Here is a 23549-nt window from a genome sequence, read left to right as displayed (position 1 = left end):
ATGCAAATGGAGCATGAAGAGGGTCAGGGTGACCTCTATCATAAACAAATCAGCCAGTTAACCTTTTACACTTTAAGTGCTAAGTTGTGCTGTTTCCACTTGACTCAATAATATTCACTCATCAATCAAGTCATATCCCATTAGGTTTGTTCATTATAAAAGATGTTAATATCAAGCAATACTGTACAGTATTGTTACCCTATACAATTGTCCATAAAAACATGTTGGGTTAATGTGTGTCATGTTTTAAAAGGGTGTGGCAAAGACAAAACATTTCAGCTTCATGTTTAATTAAGTAAGTGACATAAATGTATACTTTTTTAGAATCAATTACAGATAATTAGCAAATAGTGCATTTTTGATCAGCTGTAACACATGTTTTCTATGCATGTTTTCAGCTGCCTGTAGCCATGTTTACTTTACCATCAGAAGTTTCTGCATCAAAATACACTGACGTCACTAATGCTGTTTATTTTTATTTTTAAAACCAATTGAATAGGCTCACACCTAAGATTATATCATACTGTTTTACATTCTTACAACTACATGTATGGTTTCAGCAGCACTTAGTTTTAACCCAATCTCTCCCCAATGTACCTGGGGCACCGCCAGATCTCTTTATCATAAAGAGTGACACCCAAAAAACATTGGGCATTTCAGAAACTTTAAATTCAATTACTAATTGATTTGTGATCCATAAGTAGATTGCAGCCCACTTAACTAGCATAATGGCTCCCAGGTTATACAGATCAAGATGTTCACATTTTAAAATCCAAAGCAATTACACAATTTATTGACACCCACATTTCATGTCTGTTAAATGCAGCAGCAGTCTGTAAAGAGGTTTAAAGCTTTGCTGTAACAACTTAAACAAGGATTTGGAAATAAAGCACAGCTGGTGTTTTAAAGGGGCCTTTTCACGCTTGGTTAAATTGACAAAATTGAAACAAGATGTGTTTGTGAAACACAATGTCCCCCTATATGACGTTTGACCTTGAAGGATGACCTTGACCTTGACCCTTCACCACTCAAAATGTGCAGCTCCTTGAGATACACACGCATTTCAAATATAAAATTGCTAGCTTCAATATGGCAGAAGTGACATTACATGAGCAATTTTGACCCATATATTTGACCTTGAAGGATGATCTTGACCTTTCACCACTCAAAATGTGCAGCTCCATGAGATACACATGCATGCCAAATATCAAGTTGCTATCTTCAATATTGCAAAAGTATTCATAAAATAAGCGATTTGGGCCACATATATTTGACCTCTGACCTTGAAGGATAACCTTGACCTTTCACCACTCAAAATGTGCAGCTCCATGAGATACACATGCATGCCAAATATCAAGTTGCTATCTTCAATATTGCAAAAGTATTCATAAAATAAGCGATTTGGGCCACATATATTTGACCTCTGACCTTGAAGGATGACCTTGACCTTTCACCACTCAAAATGTGCAGCTCCATGAGATACACATGCATGCCAAATATCAAGTTGCCATCTTCAATATTGCAAAAGTATTCATAAAATGAGCGATTTTGGCCACACATATTAGACCTCTGACCTTGAAGGATGACCTTGACCTTTCACCACTCAAAATGTGCAGCTTCATGAGATACACATGCATGCCAAATATGAAGTTGCTATCTTCAATATAGTAAAAGTTATTGCAAAATGTTAAAGTTGGCGCAAACCAACCAACAGACCAACCAACCAACAGACAGGGCAAAAACAATATGTCCCCCACTTCTATAGTGGGGGACATAAAAGTTGTTTCAGATTCGCAAATTTTCGTTTTAGTAAAATTTGTGAGGAAACAGTAATACTGAACATTTACCATGCTCTAAAATATCCATTATATGCATCTTTTGACGATTTAAAACCCGAAAATTATAAAGCGTTGCAACGCGAAACAAATTAATAATTTGGAGAGTTCTGCTGTTGTCGTTATATTTTGTGAAACTGCAAGGATTTCGTATTAAAAGTACAGTACAGCCAAAGCGGAACAAACGTATTTCGCGATCCGCAGCGGCAAGGCGAAACGAGTCGAACGCGTCAGTCATTGAAGCCGCGTCAGTATGCGGCGGCAAGTCGCATATCGCCGCGAAACTTCGCATCTGTCCGCCGAGGCATGCCGCGATCCGCGACATGATGCCGAGTCGATGCGCATCATGAAATAAAAAATCTTTTAAAAATTATTAGTTACATGTAGTTAACAAATTTTGAAAGAACAATCATAATAATAATTAAAATCATAATAAATTTATTGTGCGCGGATTGTATTAGCATATACATGTAAGCATAGTTAATGTGTCTGGCCAATTATTAAGTTTGTTTCCCTCCCGTAGCGTATGTATTTCACACATAAACAAGGTCACGTAATTATGTTTTCGCACATACAAGTGGTCAAGGCTCCAGCATATGGTGGATTTATAAATTAATTGCATGTTGATTCCACTATTATATTTTAGCTGAGAAAATTAGCAGTTTGAAGCCACATCAATAATCAAGACGGTGACGACGTATTTGTAGTTTTGTTAATTATCAGCTTATTATAACTATTGTTTGAATATGCGTACATAAACACGTTTTATTTTGTTCATATTATACAGTTAATATCGCTACTAATTACCCGATAATCCCGTATATTCCAGTTTTAAAGCAAATGCTGGTAAAAATTTACGATACACAAACATTCTCGATATTTCCTTTTGGCATTTGTTACTATTAATAGAGATGATGAAATAATGTCTAATCGGGGTGTTTTTTTTCTCCACTGAACACGCGATTTACGCCTGACGTGATGTTCATGTATTTATACAACACAAAATACACCCAAACTTTCCAAACGATGTCTACATGTCTGCATAATTTTCGCGCTATTTTTATGAAACAAAGGATATTTTAGCACTGTTTATTTGACGCTAGAATTTGCCAAAGGACGCGTTAGCATTAAAATTCGGAAATGTGTTTCGGATTACAAATTTAATAATGATAATCGAACGAAACATAAACAGTTGCGCGTAATTAATTCTACGCTACACATACATGTATGTACATGTAGGTGGATATCTTTTCACTTGATCCGCCGCGTACGTATGCGGCGGATTTACTCCGCGAAAGTACTCGAGGTTAATACAGACTCGGCGTCGTTGCGCGGATCGATGCCGAGTGCCACGGCGATACGCTGCGTGAACACATGATTCGGCCGCCCCGGACTAATAATCTGGCCGTGGCGTAGCTGCGGATTATGTTTGTGCCGCTTTGGCTGTACTGTATAAAATACATCTAACATTGCATCCGGAAGGATGGCCAAGTGGTCTAAGTCGTAGACTTTTACTCCAGGACTCCATAGGTCAATGGTTCGAGCCCTGCTGAGGGTTACCTTTTTTTTCTTTTTTTTAAATTTTATTCTTGATTTTTTACTGGACGTTTTTATATCCAATGTTTACATTTATCAATATAAAGCATTTAATGACAAACTTCAAAACATGCCAAAATCTGTGAAAAGGTCCCTTTAAGGCCCAGTCTGACTATGACCAGGGCAAAACATTATAGTCAACAAGAATTGGAGCATAGGGGGCTTCAATTATATGGTTTTGGCACTGACTGGGTTGTATGTCGACCTTATGGCATAGCTCACCTTATGGCATGGCTCTTATCACAACATTACAATTTTGAGTAAGTTTAACCACACATATTGAACAATGAATGGTAAAATCATATAGCTAACTATCCGATAACTGTTTGAATTTCATTATTTTTTAACCTCAAAATCTGAAAGAAGCACACACAAGATGAGCAATCTTACACCAATGTTTAAGTGGCTAAGTTGTTAATTAATTTAACATGTGCCTTCCAATGCCTGTTACGGCAGGAGACCAGGCAACCCATGTACAATGCAGGAGACCAGGCATCCCATGTACAATGAAGTCTCTGTCTGCTTGCTAGAAACAGTCCCCTCTCACTAGCTTCAAATTAAAAGTGTGTATCCTCACAACAAACAATTATATGAGCCTTGTTCTGAGAAAACTTGGCTTAATGCATGTGTGTAAAGTGTCATCCCAGATTAGCCTGTGCAGTCCCCATAGTCTAATCAGGGACGACACTTTCCGCCTACACTTGAGGCCTAAAAAAAATAATGTTGTGGTTCTGGTAACAATGCCAAAGTTTCTAGGTAGGGTAGTTCGATTTTTTATGCGGATGGTTTTCACATAAAAACTTCTATGTACACCATAGAAAATTGTTCCCATTATTGTGTAGTGATCTTCTTTGTGTACATTTATCATTTTAACAACTCTTTTTTCCATCCAGGTGAGATTCAACCTATGATAAAAACCAACAGAACAACCACCATGATTCTGATTTACGCCCCAAAACAAAGTTTAATACGGGTGTATGAACGAAATGAATGCAACTTGATCAAAGAATATATCAATTTTATTAAATCACGTAATTGAAAGTTGAAAAAATAACTGTTTTACCCCACCCACTCATGATCGCATGAAACTTACCCAGTGCTTTCCACAGGATTTTTTACAGATGCGCCAGGGCCGTTAGGGGGATGCACCCACCATACGTTATTTTTATTACATTTGTAGAGTGAAATGAAGTTATTTAATGCGTTATGACTCTTCAAGAAAAAAACAGCAATGACGACATTGATAACAGCATTTTTAAAAATTGTTTAACCCTTTCCGCATAGATACGCATAATCCCATCTCGATCGATTCCTTAATACATCCATATCAACCATACTGTCTATCTATTACTGCATATACTTCCTAATTTTCCCGTCGCTACTCATTACCCGATAATACCGTATATTCCAGTTGTAAAGCAAAGTCTGGTAAATACGATAAAAGTGCCCAAGAAACACAAAACATTTGCTATTTTTCATACGTATCAAATACATTATGGCATTTGTAACTATTTAAAGATGTGATGAGTAACATCCAATCGGGGCGTTTTTTTCCCCACTGAACACGCGTTAATCGCCTGAAGTGATGTTCATGTTTTATACAACACAAAATACACCCACACTTTATATGCGATGTTCTACATGTCTGAATAATTGTTCGCGCGCTTTTTATGGAGACAAAGGATAAAGAACTGTTTATTTAACACTAGAATGCGTTAATGTCGCGTTAGCATTAAAATTTGGAAGCGTGTTCCGGATTACAAATTGAATAATGCTCATTTGAGAATCGAACGAAACATTTACAGTTGTGCGTAATTAATTCAACGATAATTTGTTCAAGAGCATTACGTGTCGAATAAATGTTTTGACTATATCATGCATGAAATGCACAATATCAACGAGGATTTCACCCGCTTGCCATCATCTGTCTTCTAAGTAAGTGGCCGAGATTTTATCGATTTAAAATGTACACCGTAGGGACTGATGTGTGTGAGATAACAAAGCCAACAAACTGCCATAAAATCACACACTCATGAAAATTATGTCACTCGTAGTCTGCATGGTTTAACTGCAGGTACAGGTATGACTGCTTACGAGTGTTGTCGCTCATTCAAAGCAAGCGTTCTCACAACGACAATCCGCCTTAAGGAGGACTTTAGGTGGGTAAAGAGATACATGACATGATTGACAGAGGATCATAAATCGGCTCTCACAATTTTCGGCTAAGTCAATATCGCTTTGATATTTATCCTACCGGGAAACAGTAAAAAAAGTTTAGGGTCGGCACAGTCAATAAAAACTAGGGTCGGCGCATTTTCCTAGGTAGGGTCAGGTGACCAGAACCACAACATTAATTTTTTTAGGCCTAAGGAGGGACTTCCTTGAAACTAAAAATACCATAAAAGTGGAAAGTGACGTCCCTGATTAGCCTGTTCGGACTGCACAGGCTAATATGGGACAACATTTTACGCACATGCATAATGCCCAATTTTCTTAGAACACGACTCATATGGTTGTGAGCCAACAATAAACAACTTTAAGTGTGGAATGATCATGATCATAAAGATATCATTACAAATATTTTGAGTTTTAGATAGAGAAAGAACATGCCTGTAAAAGGCTGTACAGGTCTGTTACAAACAGGTGCATAAACACTTCAATAAGGTAACCCATTTATGCCTAGCATCTAGAAAAAAGGCCTTGGCAAACAGCGTAGACCCAGATGAGACGCCACATGATGCAGCGTCTCATCAGGGTCTGCGCTGTTTGCTTAAAGGAATTTCTGTAAGAAATATTCTTAATATAGAAATAAATATACTAGACATCCCTAATTTTGGAAATAAGTTGATCCAATTTAAAAGGAAGGGAGAGTCCACTTATCATAAATGGGTTAAGATTTCTCTCCTGCTGGTGCAGATGAAATTTCCATTGATTCAGTAACTAACTGAATGTACTGCACCATTTAAAGAAAAGAACTTCTTTCATACTTGTACATGCTGCTTATAGCAAAGTTCATAAATTAAATATGGAGCCTTCAAACAAATGCTTCTTACATATGACTTGTTCTTATGCATGTCTTAACATGACAAACAGAGAGGATTTCACACCATCTTCCGGGTAGAAACATGTGTAAACCCTTGTAACCCTTTCAGCGCTGGAACCGAATTTTAAAGGCCTTTGCAAACAGTTTGGATTCAGATGAGACGCCACAGAACGTGGCGTCTCATCAGGATCCAAACTGTTTGCTATTCTGATATTATTCTTTGAAAAAAATCAAAGAGAATTCTAATATTAGAAATTCAGCAGACAACATTTTAGCAGACAACAAATTTCCCAGCATGATAAGGTTATCTAGGAACATAGGAGACTGCGTGATGAATATTAGGGCTGCAAGGCAGGGGTGGAGCCGTACAACATCAAATTTGTTTATTAAAATTTAAACATCACATTTCCTAACCTGACCACTGAATCACCAAAGATTTGATGAAATAAGGTCCAATGGAGACACGTTTTTTTTATCCAACTGAACACATGTATATCGCCTAATTTTCTGTTTGCTTAATTATGCAATAAATACACCAATAATTTTCATGTGACGTTGTACATGTCTGCACAATTTTCACTCACTTTTTATTGAGACAAAGGAACAGCAGAAGTACATGAAGCACAGTTTATTTGAGGCTAGAATTCGTTTATGTTACGTTAACATTAAAATTCAGAAGCCTGCTTCAGATTTCAAGTTTAATTATGCTAATTTTAGAATTTCACAAAACATTTTAGTTGTGTGTAATAAATTTAACTTTTATTTCTTAAAACACTTTACGAGTCGAATAAATTATTTGCCAATATTATGCATGCAATGCATATTTCCACGAGGATTATACCCGCTTACCATCATCAGTCATCTAAGTACATGTAACTTGCTGTGATTTCATCGTTGAGGTGTAAACCTAGGGACCAATGGGTGTGGTAGGTGACAAAGACAACAAACTGTCCTACAACCACACACTTTATATGACAATTACTTCATTCGTCATCTGCATAACTTTACAGCAGGTATTGAATGCCTACGAGGCTGTCGCTCAAGAAAAGCATGTGCTCTCATTGGCCAATATCGATTGTCCAATAAGGAGGGCTTAAGTTGGGTAAAGAGAAACGTGTAATTGACAGAGGATCATAAATTGGCTCTGAAAATATTCAGCGAAGTCAATATTGCTTTGATCTTGTGAATGACTTGTTGTAGTTACTGAAAAAATACGCTAATCGGAACATTTCAAACACCCTGCAGACTCTGATTTCGAAATTCAAGTGCCCCGGTGAGGGACCGTTAAATTGCATGTGGAAAGCACTATTTCATTTTTATTTATGTATAGGTCCTGCTAAGCCCGGAAAGTGTAGTTGTTGTTTTTTCTGATATTTGTCTTAAGTATCCTTTATCTTCTAATGTAAGAATTGGTGGTGAATAAGGCAAACAAGCGTGCCTAAAGGCCCTCAGTCACTCACCTGAGACATTTATAAACTAACCTGTTATGTGTAGATTTTTATATGTTTGTGTTATAATCATGTTTTTATATATGATGTGGCACACCAAATTTAAATCTCTAATCCTTGCAATTTCAGGGAGTAAGATTTTTAAAGTTAATTATTTTATGAGTCTATATTAATAATGTGACCCCTGGGGCATGCTAGTTTTGATCCCAGGGGCATGTTTTGAACAAACTTAGATGAGGATTTGTAAATGATGTAACAGTCTAAATATTAAAGCCCTGCATGCATTGACCCTTTGAGATTTTAGAGAAAAAGATTTTTTAAGTTTTCATTGGTTACACCTATTTTTAGCTACTTTTTTTAAGTACATATGCCACTGATTTGAATAACTTTGAAAGAGGGTCACATACATGTAAGGATCATTCCTGTGAAGTTTGGTTACAATCTGTCAAGGGGTAAGGAAAAGCATTGATTAAAAGAAAAACTTACTGCACACATATTGTCAAAGCTCCTTATAGGAATACAAATATATGCTAAGATACGCTTAAAAGTACATAAGCCAGACAAGGCTATTATAGGATATGTCAAATTAGCATTCTACTTTGAAATGACACTTCAAAATGTCATTGTTGATATTGCCTAGAAACGTAATTTATGATGAAAACATGTGGAAATAAATTGATGTTTGAATATCACTGTTTATGAACTAAGCATCTTTTTTAAAAACGTAAAAACATCCTGCTTTTGTTTTCAGAAATCTGAAACTGATGGCACTTAACATAATCTTGATCTGTGAATGACAATGGTCATGTTTATAAAAAATGTTATCATTATAAATGAAAGTTCCAGTACATGGCTCACTCTACGGTACATATTCGAGCGTTGGAGGAAATAAAATGAATGTAAAATGCAAAACATTGACAATTCTCTTTCATTATCAGCTCCCAACATTATTGTATTTAGCGCAATAAAAGCCTACATCATTTTTAAGTAAGATCTTCATATTCTTTAACCCGATCTAAGACCTAAGAATAAAGAATAGACTTACGCTGTAGAACTAAGCAAAATAAGCCCAGCGTTTGAATATATACAGGCTCATGGTGATTAACAAAATGTTCTATATGAATGAAAATCAATAGGAGTCATCTGCCAGTCTGCCCAGTCATGATCAATGTACCTATGAAGTTTCATGATCCTAGGCGTAAGCATTCTTGAGTTATCATCCAGAAACCATTTTACTGTTCTGAGTCACTGTGACCTTGACCTTTGACATAGTGACCTGAAAATCAATAGGGGTCATCTACCAGTCATGATCAATGTACCTATAAAGTTTCATGATCAATATACAACCTGAAAGAGGCCCAGGATACTTTAAAATTAACAACAGCGTCTTATTAGATACACAATATCAAATACAAATAAAACAGGAAATATTAAATACAGTTCAAAATAATAAAGATGCAAACCCAAACACCTTATGGGAAGTAATTAAAGGAAATATACGTAACGCAACAATTAGATACACATCATTTAAACAAAAAGAAACACACAAACTTGAAACTGAAACCATCAAAACCATTGAAACACTTGAAAAACAATTGCATCAAACAAACACAAATGATACCACCGACATTGAAAATGAAATAACATTAAAAAACAAATATTAGATGGAATCTATCATACACATCTCAATGGAATAATACTTAGAGCGCGTGCTCATCATGTTGAACACAATGAAAAAAACACAAAATATTTCGCAAACATTGAAAAACGTAGAAGTGAACAAAAAACTGTACACAAATTAGTAGTCAATGGCAAAGATATAACAAACAGAACTCAAATACTAGAAGAACAACGTTTATTTTTCGAAACCCTCTATAAACGAAAACATGTTGAAAATAACACCCTCTTTAAAAATACACATCACGCTTTAAACCAGGAGGAAAAACAACTGTGCGACGGATTACTTAATGAGTATGAATGTGGATTAGCCCTAAAAGAAATGCAAAACAACAAAAGCCCAGGATCAGATGGCATCACAATCGAATTTTATAAAATATTCTGGAATGATATAAAAACACATCTAATTAATTCACTTAACTATTCATTTAACAACGAAAACTTAACTACGCTACAAAAACAAGGTATTATATCACTTATTCCAAAACCTGGAAAAAACTTAGAATCCTTATCAAACTGGCGCCCGATAAGTTTACTTAACAATGATTATAAAATTGCAACTAAAAGTATAGCAAACAGAATAAAAAAAATATTACCATCAATTATTTCAAAATCTCAATCTGGTTTCATAAAAGGACGCTACATTGGTGAAAACGTTCGTCTTATCCAAGAATGCATAAACTATTTCAACAATTCAAATAGTCCTGGTCTAATATTCTTTGCAGACTTTGAAAAGGCATTCGATTCGCTTGATCATTCATTTATGTTCTCCTGCTTAGAAAATATGAACTTTGGTGAAAGTCTCATTAAATGGGTCAAACTATTCTATACCGATATTAATAGTATAATCATTAACAATGGCTTCTTTTCAAACAGTTTTAACATCGAAAGAGGGGTTCGACAAGGATGTCCACTCTCATCATCGCTATTTATTATTTGCATCGAGTATCTATCACATCACATCCAATCAAATAAACACATAAAAGGCATATCACTAGAGCCTGACGAAGAAATCAAACAATCCCTATTTGCTGACGACGCCACCTACTTTTTAAACGACAATTACGATTCTTTCCATAACCTAATAGAGTCGCTAACCCTTTACGGAATGACATCGGGTCTTAAACTAAACAAAAGTAAATGTACCGTGCTACGAGTAGGTAAATTAAAACAAAGTAATGTTCTATATAAAAAAGAAATGAAATTTAATTGGACATCCGATGAAGCCACAACGTTAGGAATTACTTTCACAAATAATGAAAAGGATACAGTTCTTAAAAACATACTACTTAAATTACAGAATTTTAAAAACTGCTTAAAATCATGGCATCATCGTAAACTTACACTAATCGGAAAAAACACAGTATTAAAAACGTTTGCACTTCCTAAATTAATATATGTATTAACAGTTCTCCCAAATCCACCAAATGATGTTATTAACGATATAAAATCAGCAATATTTAATTTCATATGGGACGGTAAGCCTGATAAAATAAAAAGAACTCAGTTAATTCAATCTGTAGAAAATGGAGGTATCCAATTAACGAACATTGACTCATTCTTGAATGCAATCAAATGTAGCTGGGTTAAAAGATACCTAGATAATACCAATACGAGTAAATGGAAATTATTCTACCAGAAAATCCTAAAAAAATATGGTGACTCCTTACTCTTTGAATGTAACATCAGCAATACTATCTTACATGAAATTGCAAACGAAAACATATTTCTGTCTGATGTTCTATCAGCGTGGAGTGATGTCACTCATAACTTAGAAACCCAAACCAGCAGTAAAACAATTTTATGGAACAATAAAGACATAACTTCAAACAATAAGACGTTTTTCTATAAAGATTGGTTTGAACGAAGCATTAAATATGTCGACCAATTATATGACTACAGAATTAAGGATTTCTACTCTTTTGATAATATATGCTACATATACGGAATACCTTCAAATAATTTTCTGAAGTACTACACACTAATCAAAAGCATACCCATACATATTAAATCTGAAATCAATACAAATAATACACCATGTACTCAAACAATACTTGTAGAAAACATACTTGGAAGAAAAAACAAAACAAATAAAATATTTTACAAACTCCAAATTAAAAACCCTACGGAAAACTCCAAAATCCAAAATAAATGGCAAGTCCTTTTTGGAGAAAATGAACTTAATTGGAAACACATATTTACCATGCCATATAAAGCAACTATTGAAAGCACACTGAGAAATTTTCAATATAAATACATCCATAGAATTATAGCTACAAATAAATATCTCTATAAATGCAAATTATCTAACTCAAATCTGTGTGACTTCTGCAGTGAAAACATTGAAACTATAGAACATCTTTTTTGGGAGTGCAAACACATCCAGCCTATTTGGAATCAATTAACATCTTTTCTTGAACAACAGCAACTAAACGTTAAACTATCTTTCTTAAATGTAAGTTTCGGAATTAACTCATTGAAATCAATAGACGGTAATAATATTGTGAATTTTATGGTTATATTGATGAAATATTTTATCTTAAACATGAAGTACAAAAAACAAGTACCAAATTTTAATTGTTTTGTCCATAGTCTTAAACTAAAAATCCAGATTGAGAAAGAAATAGCCCTCAGTAATGACACATTACAAATCTTTGAACAAAAATGGAATCGGATTAAATTCTCATAATGTTTTGTCCACTTATATACATTTTCACTCTGATGTTAGTTTATCTTTCTAAAATAGTTTTGTTTATGTCTATATATATATTGTTTTTTTCAATCTGACAAGATCATTGTGAAGATACAACAAAACACACAAATACAGTATGCTTTCTTCCGACTTTTTACAACTCATCATTTTTCACAACTATTCCTCTGTTGTTCTTTTCTTTTCTCTCTAAAAAAATAAAAAATAATATATATATATGAGCGTATCTTGTATATGTATAACATGTCTGAACTGTATTGCTTTATACAATCACTGTGTTGTGTGATCATATACATGTTTACATTATATGTATGATATTGAATAAAAAAAAAAAAAAAAGTTTCATGATCCTAGGTGTAAGCATTCTTGAGTTATCATCCAGAAACTATTTTACTGCTCTGAGTCACTGTGACCTTGACCTTTGAAAAAGTGACCTGAAAATCAATAGGGGTCATCTACCAGTCATGATCAATGTACCTATAAAGTTTCATGATCCTAGGCGTAAGCATTCTTGAGTTATCTTCCGGAAACCATTTTCCTATTTCAAGTCACTGTGACCTTGACCTTTGACCTAGTGACCTGAAAATCAATAGGGGTCATCTGCCAGTCATGATCAATGTACATACCTATGAAGATGGTGGACGGAACGCAAACATAACAAGAGGGCCAAGATGGCTCTAGTTCGCTCACCTGAGAGGAGTCAGTTCATTCAATCTTTAACTTATGTCAAACTTGACCTAGATATTGTCCAGACAAACATCCTGGTCAAGTTTCATCATTATTTCATCTGCGAGTCATGATCAATGTACCTATGAAGTTTCATGATCCTAGGCGTAAGCATTCTTGAGTTATCATCCGGAAACCATTTTTCTAAGTTGAGTCACCGTGACCTTGACAGCCATTGTGTGAATACGTTTTTTGGCACTGTGACCTTGACCTAGTGACCTGATAATCAATAGGGGACATCTGCGAGTCATGATCAATATACCTTTGAAGTTTCATGAACCTAGGCATAAGCGTTCTTGAGTTATCATCCAGAAACCATTTTACTATTTCAGGTCACTGTGACCTTGACCTTTGACCTAGTGACCTGAAAATCAATAGGGGTCATCTGCAAGTCATGATCATTGTACCTATGAAGTTTCATGCTCCTAGGAATAAGCGTTCTTGAGTTATCATCCAGAAACCATTTTACTATTTCAGGTCACCATGACCTTGACCTTTGACCTAGTGACCTGAAAATCAATAGGGGTCATCTTCGAGTCATGATCAATGTACCTATGAAGTTTCATGATCCTAGGCATAAGCGTTCTTGAGTTATCATCTGGAAACCATTTTACTATTTCGGGTCACCGTGACCTTAACCTTTGACCTAGTGACCTGAAAATCAATAGAGGTCATCTGCGAGTCATGATCAATGTACCTATGAAGTTTCATGATCCTAGGCCTAAGCATTCTTGAGTTATCATCCGGAAACCATTTTACTATTTCGGGTCATCGTGACCTTGACCTTTGACCCAGTGACCTGAAAATCAATAGGGGTTATCTGCGAGTCATGATAAATGTTTCTATGAAGTTTCATGATCCTAGGCATAAGCGTTCTTGAGTTATCATCTGGAAACCATTTTACTGCTTTGGGTCACCGTGACCTTGACCTTTGACCTAGTGACCAGAAAATCAATAGGTGTCATCTGCGAGTCATGATCAATGTATCTATGAAGTTTCATGATCCTAGGCATAAGCGTTCTTGAGTTATCATCCAGAAACCATTTTACTATTTCTGGTCATCGTGACCTTGACCTTTGACCTAGTGACCTGAAAATCAATAGGGGTCATCTGCGAGTCATGATCAATGTACCTATGAAGTTTCATGAGCCTTGGCATAAGCGCTCTTGATTTATCATCCGGAAACCATCTGGTGGACGAACGGACCCACATGAGCAAAACAATATACCCCCTCTTCTTCGAAAGGGGGGGGGGGGGGGCATAATGAGAAAACTGCCCCCCTCCCAGCAGCCATGTTATTCAACTGACTGGAACCATTTTTGAACTCAACTCTCGTATCAAGGAAACAAATGTTCTGAGCAAATTTCATGAAAATTGGGCCAAAAATGTGACTTCTACTGTGTTCACATGTTTTCACTATATACATATGGAGAACAAGGGACATAATTGTCACAAAACCAGGTTTTCATTGTGAAAAAAAAATCTGATAAAGGGAGAAAACTCAAACTGAACTTTTGAAATGAACAAACAAAATTAACCCCCTTTGTAAGTTTGTTTTTAAAAAAAATCTATTTTTAGTCGTGGCGATCTTGACATTGGAGATATTGACGTGATTCTTTCGTGCGACACACCGTCCCATGATGGTGAACAAATGTGCCAAATGATTTTAAAATCTCACAATGAATGACATAGTTATGGCCAGGACAAGCTCATTTATGGCCATTTTTGACCTTTGAACTCAAAGTGTGACCTTGACCTTGGAGATATCGACGTAATTATTTCGCGAGACCGTCCAATGATGGTGAACAAATGTGCCAAATGATTTTAAAATCTGACAATGAACGACATAGTTATGGCCCGGACAAGCTTGTTCCGCCCGCCCTCCAGCCCGCCAGCCAGCCAGCCCGCCCGCATTCGCCAATCTAATAACCAGTTTTTTCCTTCTGAAAACCTGGTCAAAAATGCCCCGCCCACTGGCGGCCATGTTTCTTCACCGATCCTGACCATTTTCAAACTTGTCCGAGATATCAATAAAACCAATGTTTTTACCAACTTTCATGATGATTGGGCAAAAATTGTGACTTCTAGAGTGTTTACAAGGTTTCTCTATAGCCAAATAGGGAAAACTGCCGCTATATACATATAGAGAAAAATGCCCCGCCCACTGGCGGCCATGTTTTTTTTACTGATCTCGACCATTTTCGAACTCGTCCGAGACATCAATTGAACCAATGTTTTGACCATCTTTCATGATGATTGGGCAAAAATTGTGACTTCTAGTGTTTACAAGGTTTCTCTCTCCAAATAAGGAAAACTGCCCCGCCCACTGGCGGCCATGTTTTTCAAAGGATCGGAACTACTTTTGAACTCAACCAAGATATCATTAAGACAAACATTTTGACAAAGTTACATGAAGATTGGGCATGAAATGTGACTTCTACAGTGTTTACAAGGTTTTTCTTTTTTTTGACCTAGTGACCTAGTTTTTGACCTGGCACAACCCAGTTTCGAACTCGGCCTAGATTTCATTGGGACAAAGCTTCTGACCAAGTTTCATGAAGATGGGACAAGAAATGTGGCCTCTAGAGTGTTTACGAGCAAATGTTAATGGACGGACGGACGGACATACGACGGACAAAGACTGGTCACAAAAGCTCACCTGAGCAATCAGGTGAGCTAAAAAGTTATCAAACTTTAACCAAGGTTAAAGTTTTGGGACCAGAAACCATTTTACTATATTGAGTCACTGTGACCTTGACCTTTGACCTAGTGACCTGAAAATCAATAGGGGTCATCTGCCAGTCATTATCAATGTACCTATGAAGTTTCATGATCCTAGGCGTAAGCATTCTTGGGTTATCATCCGGAAACCATTTTACTATTTCGAGTCACTGTGACCTTGACCTAGCGACCTGAAAATCAATCGGGGTCATCTGCCAGTTATTATCAATGTACCTATGAAGTTTCATGATCCTAGGCGTAAGCATTCTTGAGTAATTATCCTGAAACCGTTTTACTGTTTCGAGTCACTGTGACCTTGACCTTTGACCTAGTGAACTGAAAATCAATAGGGGTCACCTGCCAGTCATGATCAATGTACCTATGAAGTTTCATTATCCTAGGCCTAGGCGTTCTTGAGATATCATCCGGAAACCATCTGGTGGACGGACCGACAGACAGACCGACGGACCGACAGACCTACATATGCAAAACAATATATCCCCTATATATCCCCTCGTCTTCGAAGGGGGGCATAAAAATGATGTAGATAGAGGTTATTAATACATGTAACAATATTGAGAAATATAAAGCAATTTTGAATAATACAGTTTAAAGAACTGATTTATTGTAAGACTTAAGTCTAAGAAATGTTTGGTGAAAACAGGCCCCGATTCAATTTTCCAGAGAACATGTAACTGTAAGCAAAACACATATTAGGATGTTTGATAAATTATATGTGGTAACTCAGATAAAAAACATGTGAATTAAGTTGAAATATGTTGCCTGAAGCTGCACGTTCATTAGTTATATTTGTACACTGAACAGTCAACAGGTGTTCATTGGTTACACTTTTTATTAATTCCCTAAAAGTGAAACCAAGTTTGCACATATTATAACTTTGCATTTGTAAGCAAAGCAATAGATGAATGCTGATTATCATAAAAAAATAAGTATAAAATAAACATGTTATAACAATTAACAAGACTTAAAATTGCCAAGCAATATATGTCCCCTACCGGCTCCACCATTGTCAGAAATTCCACCATTGTCAGAATTTTTTTTATTTATTTTTTTAAATATTTGTTGCCATAGCAACCAGAATTTTTGACATAGGAACAAAATGAAATGACGTGCATGATGTCCATATTGCCATCTATCCATATTTCAAGTTTCATTAAAAAATATGAAGAACTTTTAAAGTTATCGCAGGATCCAGAAAACCACCATTTTCAGCAGTATTTCTAGTCTATGTTGCTATAGCAACCATAATTTTTGACGTAGGAACAAAATGAAATGACGTGCATAGTGTCCATATTGCCATCTTTCCATGACCAAGTTTCATGAAAAAATATTAAGAACTTTTAAAGTTATCGCAGGATCCAGAAAAGTGTGACTGACTGACAGACAGAGCGCAAACCATAAGTCTCCTCCGGTGAAACCGGTAGGGGACAATAAAGTAGTCCTTTGTTAAATAAATTTCCAATCTGAAGGGGTTTGCACCCTTTCTCCAACTGAAAAGACAAAACAAAGGACTCAAACAAGTGTTTTTGTGTTTGAATATTACATGTAACATTGACATGCATTGTATGAAGATAGTAATCTGGAATGATTATGGAGGTACCATACCGGTATTCAAAGTAAAACTTCAGTATAATAGGATATAAAATCTAACAAGAACACCGCATAGAGAGTGCCAACGCTCTGCTGTAGGTGCAGTTTTAAATAAATGAAAGCTTGTCAGAAGTGACCTTGACCTTTGACCTAGTGACCAAAAAATGGGTGTGGCGTGTCAAAGTGCATCTACAGTACACTCCACGCGTTTTCCCTAATTTCCTTCCATACGCCGCGTGCAGTAACGCCGAGGGAGATTAAGAAAATTTCGCGATACGCTGCGTTTGCATGATTTGGGACGCCGCGTTGAATGATCGGCAAAATTGATAAGCCGACGCGGCAGCCCTCGGCGTTGGCAACGCGGGGAAACTCCGTGTTTTACGAGATAACGATCAATTTAACTTTGTTTGACTTCCTGATTTTCAAATAAAATTACATTTATTACAAGTATATATATATATTTATTTATATATATATATAATATACCATTAAAAAAAAACAACCAAGATAGATCGATCCCCACGTGGTTGTAGAAGTAGTTGTATAGAAAACTCGTTGATTTACGACAAACAAAACGTCGTCTTTAAACTGATACTTACACAATTAATATAATTACAGTCCGCTACATTGTTTTTATTTTGATAATTTAATCCAAAGTTTTCATGTTAGCAGGTGTTTTTTCTATACTGAACATGTAAACAAATGACCGAGGACCCTATTAAAAGTCTCAGAAATCTGTGTGAATTGACAGTTTGACATTATTTAAGGAAAGCCACTTCCTGTCTGAATGCATAACTTACTCAAGTAAACACGTTCATTGAATGCATAAGGAATGGTTTTAATTGTCGGAACAAAGTCAATTCACTGCTCACTAAAGCATTTATTTTCTCTTCGTAGTTAGGTTATTCCATTGATTGCTGAAAGAAGGTGGTAACTATTGAGTTGAGAGTTGCATTAAATATTCAGTTGTGTTCTAGTTGCGTTGACATTCAAAACAATGTTTACCAGTAATTATGGGCCAAATCAGCAGAGTGACATTCACACATGTTAATACCTTTTGTCAAAACAACACATAACACCAAACACTTTATCCAGTTCCGTCCAGATGTTCTCTTTAATCAGTATACAGTACAATAACTGTTTTAATAATTACTATACTAAAATACCGTAACGATAAAGATATTTGAATTGAAATTAATTTTGAGGAAATATATAATTATTCGCGATATAACTGTGTTAAAAAATACCAAAAAAACTTTTAACCGAAATCAACATAATTCAGTGTTCTCTGCACTACAAAGTTTGTATAAAAAAATCAATACACTTTCCATGCTTTTCACGCATAAACCTTGAACTTGTACATTGTAGCATATTTTTTGCGTGCTTTTGTCGGGAAATATACATGATGACTGTATATTGGAAGCATTTGTGAAAGTTTGGTTAACATTAAAAATCGGAAGCGTGTTTCGGATTACAAACAATTATTCGCATTTGGAAATTAAACGGAACATTTCTGGTGTCATATGTGTAATGAATTACATATTACTTGGTCAAAACGCTTTACGTGTCGTATATTCATATTGTCGGCGAACCTGTGAATAAAAACATATATGAATTGTGTATACAATTATCTTTATTTTTATAAGCCACGGTATTTAAACAATTTTTAATGACAATGTTTTTATTTTTTGGCATGCCCAGTAGCACACTGCTAACGCGGTGTTGCGCGGCGGTCGCTGATAAGAACAGAAATTGTCTGCATTTAACAACTAGGCTAGAGTAATACACGCCGCAGGTATAGCGAACTTGGCGGAACGCCGCGTTTTACCTCGCTTTCAAACTCCGCGTTAACACTCGCTAGCAGGAATAAAAACGCGGAGTGAGCGCGTTTTTTTGGGAAAACGCGTGGAGTGTACTGTACATATGAAGTTTCAAAGTTGTATGTGGAAGCACTTTGATTTTAGAGTCATGTATGTTGAGGTTTTAGCACGCCGCAGACAGCAGACGCTATGATAATACCTCAGGTTTTCTCCGAAAACAGCCGAGCTAAATACCAGATTCCTACAGGAACTGAAGAATATTCAATATAAGATGACACAAATGTACTTGTCAATCAGGCAACATTTATGATTCAATGTACCAGTATCATAGATACATGTAATCGAAGGATTGTTTATACCTTTGCCCGTAAATTATGGGAAAATGGTGTTATTACATTGTAGGAAGGGGGATTTTATAGTAGGGGGATAAAATACCCTGGGGAAGATCAAATTTAGGTGATTTTTATTTTATATTTGTTCTGATGGGATGATGCCTTTTTACTAGCCATCTATAGATCAATAGAAAGAAACACGTTCTGAGCAGCACGGTTAGAGAATGGTTTCAATTTACATTTGTAACAGTACATGTACTTAAAATCTCTGGATCATTCATCTGTGACTGTCAAACATAAATCCAAGTATCATCTACGCAATTTTTTCAGTTTGAAGACCACACCTCGAAATTTTATATATTTAAGTCCCAAGATTGTGATGTGAAACATGAGTGATTATTATGGAGTTTAAGAAATTCTTATGAGAATGATCTGACTCCACTGTAAGTATGAAACATAGACCATCTGAGGACATGCACTATGTGTAAAAACATAAACCATCTGAGGACATTGAATCTACTAATTCTGTGACATGTTTATTACACCAGCCTACACAATGAGCTGTCACAATTTATAGAGGTTGTCTGGGCTGTCAGAACCTGACTTCATTGTTGTTAGCAACAATTAATTAAGGTATAAAACAAAATAAATATTTTTATTCCATTGTTATTCTTTGCCATATTTGAGTGTTTGCACATAGTGTTTCAGCAATTGCGCTTTGTTATTGCTCTCATAAATACAAAATGATATCATAATTAGATTATGTTCTGATGTGCATGAGACAATAATGAGCACCCTTCATGCCTATTCCTGGTCATCTTGTGAAAAAAATCAAATTTGGGAATAGGGATTTTTTTGTTTGATTTGGGAAAAACGTTTTCAATATATGTCTTTATAATAATATAAATAATAAGAACAGACAAATATAAATTATAGTTACATAATTTGTTAGATGTAAGTGAAATAAAATTGAGATATAATAATCTGACATTAGACAATTATTTTTTTAAATCTTTTTTTACCATTTTACCGAAGGTCACTCATCGGAGTCCGTAGGATCTGAACTTATTAAATGTAACTAATGTCTTTGTTAAAATGATTATGACCTTGCTTTTTCCTAAGAATCATTGATTAAATTGGCTGGGATGTCATTAGAACAAACATTTATTATATTACACTGTAACTCCAATATAAAGCGCTCCGTTATAACGCTGAATCCAATATAACGCGGAGGGTGCTTGGATCCGATTTTTTCTCCAAGCTTCCATTTTATTTCTGATTCAAATCCGTATAATGCAACTTCATGTATTTTCAGACAATTCAAACATGGCGGCAATCACAGTTATGTTGATTGCTTTATTCAACCGTCCGTTGAACCGATTATAATCCCATTATCGCCTCGAGGTTAAACAACACCGACAGCTAATTGGTGTTAATCTGTTGTGTAATGTCAATAAAGGTGTGAAAAACTTGCGTGTCAGTGTTTATTACATGTATTCCTCATCAGAGCGGTTCAGTGCGATAATTTCCATAAGTTAAGTGCAAGCAGGATAGTTTTACAATTCAAGTAATTCAAAACGATTGAAACATTCTTTCTTTGATATGGTTGCAGTTTGACTATATTAAATGAGCGGCTGTGAAATATACTGCCTACTGTATAAAACAACTTTTTCTGTCATTTTATTATCATTCTAGTATTATGTCATTTAATCTCTTTCAGTTCGTGTATAAGAAATTAAATAATGCAGACGATTTATTTACATGCGAACGCAGTGTACCGGCAATTGTTTACAGAGTTTCACTTTCATTTTCGCGCGGTATCAGAAAGTCCCCGGGAAACACGTTTTTTGCATGCGTATGACGCAATATAACAATTTTTTGTACACGAGTCGTATTGCATTCAATCTAAATTTAAAGTTGCTCGTCCAATGAAAGCTCTGCCCCATAATGCACTGTACTCTTAACACTTCTGAAAATGGCATATATGCGTACGGTTGTGTTTACGAATTTCTTAAACATATATCGTCATTAATGTTCAAGATTATTATTTTTAAGTGATGTTGCAATTTTATTGGATTATCAGATAAATGTGCACATAAGAAAAGCAGTATGTATACTGTTATCGATACGATTCGGTTTATATGCATGTATTTGTGTCAACACAGCATGGCAATATACATGACCTATATTATAGGCTATTCTATACCTGTTTTTTTTTTATAGCGCCCTGCAGTAAATGAGCTCAAAACTTATAGCGCGGATCCGTTATAACACTGTTTCGCGGCTTGGACCCCATTGACCGCGCTATATTGGAGTTACAGTGTATCAAGTTTCATGCTGATTGCATGCTGATTGGGCAAACAAGTTTTTTATTTAGTTTTTTTCATGTGGTAATACAATTTATACATCCTTGCTTGCATTTGCACACTGGAAAATGTATTTTTCTTTTTTCTTTTGTTATTCTTTTTTATACTTCTTAAATGTTTATTTTTTGTTTTTTAACACAAAATTACATGCAATTTTGCATTATATAGATTGCCTAAGATGTGATGCATTTGTACTTCCATTTAATTTCTGATTACACAACAGTATTGTATTATTGTTCATGATGTATATGTATTTGTTTGAAATCTTGAAATAAACTGTTAAATAATAATAATTATGAAGACATGTATCAGCGATCTGTTATTATCAATTATTTTCCCTAATCCTATCAGCCAATCAGCGCTCAGGCAGCTAATACAAGCTGTTGGCATGTATGGCGCACCAAAGGGGAAGAAACTTTAACTTCTGCTGCAGCAGGAAATCAAAGCGCTGAAGGCACTGAAGATGTTCGCTATTGCATAATTTAACACGCAATGCATTTTTCAAAATCAATCGCAAGTTTGAAATGAACACACGCCATTCAACTTTATAAAGTGTGTGTCATAGCGCACGGGTCGAGTTTTGTGTGCACTTTTTATCATCCTTATTATTTCATAGAAATAACTAAGACAAAATAAAAACAAGGGACAAAATTGTCACAAAACCAGGTTTTCATTGTGAAAAAAAAATCTGATAAAGGGAGAAAACTCAAACTGAACTTTTGAAATGACCAAAAAAAATTAACCCCCTTTGTAAGTTTTTTTTATATTTTTAAATCTATTTTTAGTCGTGGCGACCTTGACATTGGAGATATTGACGTGATTCTTTCGTGGGACACACCGTCCCATGATGGTGAACAAATGTGCCAAATGATTTTAAAATCTCACAATGAATGACATAGTAATGGCCAGGACAAGCTAATTTATGGCCATTTTTGACCTTTGAACTCAAAGTGTGACCTTGACCTTGGAGATATCGACGTAATTATTTCGCGCGACACACCGTCCAATGATGGTGAACAAATGTGCCAAATGATTTTAAAATCTGACGATGAACGACATAGTTATGGCTCGGACAAGCTCATTTATGGCCATTTTTGACCTTTGAACTCAAAGTGTGACCTTGACCTTGGAGATATCGACGTAATTATTTCGCGCGACACACCGTCCAATGATGGTGAACAAATGTGCCAAATGATTTTAAAATCTGACAATGAACGACATAGTTATGGCCCGGACAAGCTTATTCCGCCAGCCCGCCAGCCAGCCAGCCCGCCCGCATTCGCCAATCTAATAACCAGTTTTTTCCTTCGGAAAACCTGGTTAACAACATGCTTTTCGGAAGTTCTGAAAGCATAAAAAGTATGATGAAAATGGTTATGAGAACTTAATATAAAGAAAATTTGCAGTCACCATCATATTAAAGGAATTCTAACATCAAATGACTATCTCACCAAGAATATAAATTCATAATGAAAGTTCGTGTACAAAACTTTTGATTTTTGACACCATTTACAAATTCAAAATATACAATTATCTTGGTATCTTGTATATGGAGGAATAAAAGTATATAAACATTGCTGTTTATGCTTTACTTGTTACCCGAGCAGTTCACACGGTGTCAACAACGCTGACATAAACATAGGTATAGAGCACTAATGCGCTTT

At 35.6% G+C, this 23549-nt stretch overlaps 1 protein-coding gene and 1 long non-coding RNA gene across 5 annotated transcripts in view; both read right to left on the bottom strand.

The window, feature by feature from the left end:
- The window catches only part of LOC127859902 (uncharacterized), a 45111-nt gene that overhangs the window by 10558 nt on the left and 11004 nt on the right, over window positions 1-23549 (bottom strand). The gene's annotated exons all lie outside the window — the stretch shown is intronic.
- Window positions 12744-23208, bottom strand: LOC127859908 (uncharacterized). Of its 2 annotated transcripts, none has more exons than XR_008039522.1 (3): window positions 22849-23208; window positions 13588-14791; window positions 12744-13442 (listed from the first exon to the last, which is right to left on the bottom strand). It is a non-coding gene; the product is annotated as an uncharacterized LOC127859908 (long non-coding RNA). The 2 variants fall into 2 exon arrangements; XR_008039521.1 differs by having other exon boundaries at window positions 12744-13587; window positions 13733-14791.

The sequence above is a fragment of the Dreissena polymorpha genome, chromosome 15 (genome assembly GCF_020536995.1).
Source record: "Dreissena polymorpha isolate Duluth1 chromosome 15, UMN_Dpol_1.0, whole genome shotgun sequence".
Taxonomy (NCBI): Eukaryota; Metazoa; Mollusca; class Bivalvia; order Myida; family Dreissenidae; genus Dreissena; species Dreissena polymorpha.
Note: the sequence above shows the minus strand (reverse complement) of the source record. Positions and strands in the feature narration are given on the sequence as shown.